Source organism: Heterocephalus glaber, unplaced genomic scaffold, assembly GCF_053883595.1.
Source record: "Heterocephalus glaber isolate CG9 unplaced genomic scaffold, H.glaber_assembly_v1.0 deba00000071, whole genome shotgun sequence".
NCBI classification, from domain to species: domain Eukaryota; kingdom Metazoa; phylum Chordata; class Mammalia; order Rodentia; family Bathyergidae; genus Heterocephalus; species Heterocephalus glaber.
In genome coordinates this window covers 33,506,763-33,510,630 of record NW_028258137.1, presented here as the reverse complement: position 1 = coordinate 33,510,630, position 3,868 = coordinate 33,506,763, and positions in this window count along the sequence as shown.

Genomic DNA, 3,868 nt, shown 5'->3' with positions numbered 1-3,868 from the left:
CATCTGATGTTCATTTTTCGATGAAGAAACTGAGGCCTGTAGAAGAAGATGAGTCAGACTGCACATGGCAACCTTCCAGTCCAGCCCTGTTTCCTCCAAGCCACAGTTCCTTCCAGATGGGTCACACTCTAAGTGTCTCAGAATGCCAACCAAAGAACTCAACCACTACTGTACTTTCCCAAACTTTCAAGTGTGTGAAAAATCCACAGGGAGTGAACAGGATGTGCTTCCTGTCTGGGGACAGGTTACACACAATGTGTAATGTCTCCTTTTGCTGGGGGCAGTTTTCAGCCATATGATCTAAGGGCCATACTTTGAGGACCACAACTCACCAAAATTCTGGAATAAGAAGGAAGCATGGGGGCCTGGCAGTGAAGACCCTGGATCTGCTCCTTTCCTCTCTCAGCCTTGATTTATTCTAATGCAAATTGAACCCAGCATGTCAGGGCCTAAAGGAGTCTCACTTCCTGGTCTCTACAATCTGGCCTCCAGTGGGAGTGTACTGTACCTATTAGCATGACATAGGTGCCTCCACTCTTTTCACTTGCAGGTAAATAGTGTATATATTTGGTTGAGGGGTAGAGTCAGTAAGAGAGGGCTCTAAAATCAAATTGCCTTTCCTCAAATCTGGGTCTCACTTTTACCATGCCACCTTGTGCAGGTTACTTCAGTTTCTTGAACTCTAAGATAGAAACAATAAATGTCAAGAGGGTGATTTGAAAACTGCCTGAATTATTAACTATGAAGGACCTGATACAACACCTGGTGTGTAACAAACGCTCAACAAGTATCAGTATTGCCTATTACGAAGATGACTACACTGTTCTTGTTCTCTGCTCCAACTTTGCCTAGTCCTTTCTTTAGGTTAGAAAAGTGGCAGAGAACAGGCAGAATGGCTTCCTTGCTGGATGCAGAGGCCGAATGTTGAGATGGCCCCTGCACATAGGTGTTGAGCTCCACCTTTCCTAATAAGACAGCCAGGAGGATTGAGATTGGACTGAGTTGGGAGTCCCAAGTCTTCTCTCTCTGCTGGGGGCAATTATAAGAGAAGCAAGGAAAGCTGGAGTCTGCCCATCTGTTCTCATCTGTCCTCTGCCACCAGCTCGAGATCTGATTGTTCTCTGAGGCCCGATGAAGAATCTCAAGTCTGGCCTTTGCTGAGCTGTGTTCCTCTGAAAGACATACCCCCAGCTTGCCCCACAAATAGGACCCAAAAGAACAGTCCAAGCTCCTGGGTGGGACCCCCCTCCCGCAGGACTACCTGGATACGGTTCTGAAGCCAGGTGCCCTCTGACATGCCTTGTGGAGATGGAATTTGATACTGTACATTGTCTCAATGCCTGTTTTTACTTTTCCTTTCACTAAGGGTTTTACTTTGAGTATATTTTTTGTTGGATTGACAATAATCCATTTCTTAAGATGCTGTAAAAACCATTTCATCCAAATGCCAAATAAATTTGTGTTGTAGAAAAAAAACACAAACTTGACTTGGGAGCCGAGAAGATGCAGGAGGAGTCCACAGGCCTCCAGGGCTAATTCTCCAGCCCAAGGTCATTATTCAACTGCCACTTGGGTCACTATTCAACTTGCCTTCTTGTCTGTGTGGAATCATCCTACAAAATGACAGGAAATTTCTTGGGCCACAATTAGGAGAGTGCAGGCAGACCTGTATCTCCATGTGGACCCTCATTAAAAAGAGTGATAAAGTGAAGCTTGACTATCTTTTTAAGCACAAGAAGTGAAGAATCAAACACCCAGAAAGCCAGGAGGCTAAAGGGAAATAGAATGCACTTTCAGCACCAGGGGATTAAAAAGAAAGAATCTTTATGGGAACAGAATCTTGTCACCAACTCTCCAAAATTCAATTTAAAAACTTCTAAAATACAATCTTTTAGAAAGATCTTAAAATCAGAGAGTTCTAAAGAAAGTGAGATAAATACAACAAAATTTTGTATAAGAAACCAAGACCTGCTCTCCCATGTAAACATTTATTGAACATTTTTCATGTTCCAAGGCGGTAATTTGATGGGAGAGACATATTGTTCAATTACAAATAATCCCCTAGCCTGGTACTATACATCTTTTCACTTACTCAGCAGCCATTTACTGAGTGCCTCCAAGCTTCTCAGAGAAAGAACGGATGTTGTTCTGACCACTCAATGTTTATTTCCTGTCTCACATTAGAGTATACACCAGGGTCACAGATTTGGGCAGTGGATTTTCCCAATGTGTCCCAGCTTTGTGCTCACAAGGATGGGCAGGGATGGGTGCAGAAACATAGCCCAGTCACAGCCCTGCTCTGGGATGTTCTCACTGGATACCATGACCAGATTTCTCTTTCTTCTATGGTCGGATAGCTGGAGGACTGTGACTGTTTGCCTGCACAGGGCTACACCTACCCCCAGGAACAAAGAGGAGACTGATAGCAGGAAGAGTGCATGAAGTGACAGAAGAGTGCATGTGTGTTTGTGTGTGTGTTTGCATGCATACACACAAGAGTATGTGAGAGACAGAAACATACATGAGGAGAGAGCGACTTTGGGGTGTTAGGCATCTTCAATATCTCAAGCCAACCTCTCATTTCTTGTCCTTTCCTTCTTATAAAATCCAAGAATTATCTAATTAGAATTGAGTTCCTACTAAAGAAGAGAAAATAAAAAGTAATAAAACAAAATGGACCATGACCCCAACATTCAAGAAGCTTAAAAGTTAAAGAGACAACCATAGCTATTTTGAACTCCTAAGCAACACTAGTGTACACTTATAATATTCCACAAGGATATAAAAGACCACAGGACAGAAAGCTTTTCCTCCTAATGGTTGTGTTCTGTAGTATTGAACACTGTCTGTTATTCTCTCAAATTGCTCCATTTTAGTTTATATATCAGTTTTTGAGAACAAGAAGATTAGGGTCTAATTCCACAGAAACCTATTATTTCAAGAAAAATACAATGGTTAATGGACACATTTTCCAGAGAGGCTTCCCTGAAATGGTAGCCCTGGCATACATGGGGCTGGGCTGTCCTCAAAGTGGTAAACCCTGCATCCCACAGAAAGCTTACTATATGGTAAGCATCAAATAAATGCCCATGAAATGAACACATGCAGCTGCCATGCAGAACTATGTGTTTGCACATTTGAGAAATGTCACATGTTTTATCCGCTGAGAGATGCCCACACAGATGGGCAAGAGGAAGGGTATCGAGACGTTTTGCAAGGACCATTGTTCCTGGAGTAAAGACACTGTTCCCCAGAACTTTTCTCACCAAGTAACAGGTTCTGCTGCATGACAATAACTGGCTTCTCCCACACCAAGGGTCTGGTGTGTGGAGCCCAACTGTAACAACATGCACAAGTGATGCTGGGAGAGGGTAGATCTTTCCCACAGCCTGGCCTAGACAAAGCTGGAGTTTGTTAATGGGAAGCCCACTGCTTCCCAGAAGCACCTGCTGGACATTCCCATCTCATTTCCGTTGCAGCATGTCTGCTCTCCAAAGGCCTGGGAGCAAGAGGTACAGCTTCTTAACCTAGCTGTCATTAGAAAGACTAGCCATGCGCTCTGCCTCACACACAGGCCTCCATAGCAGCCCAAATGCATACACTCAGAGGCAATCTTAATCAGACAGCAAGAAAATACCAAGGCAAGGAGAAAAGGCTCAAATCTGAATGTGACAGGCTGCACAAATTAGGAAAGATTAATGGAGTCAGAAGCACACTCTGAGTCATTTTTTAGAAAATCAGCAGGTTTTCCCTGATATTATCCTAATCCAGCACCATGGTTTAAGAAAATTCACTCAACGGCTCTTGTGGTCAACACCACAGGAACCCAATAAGCTATATTAATGTGCGGAAGAGATCGGGACCAAAG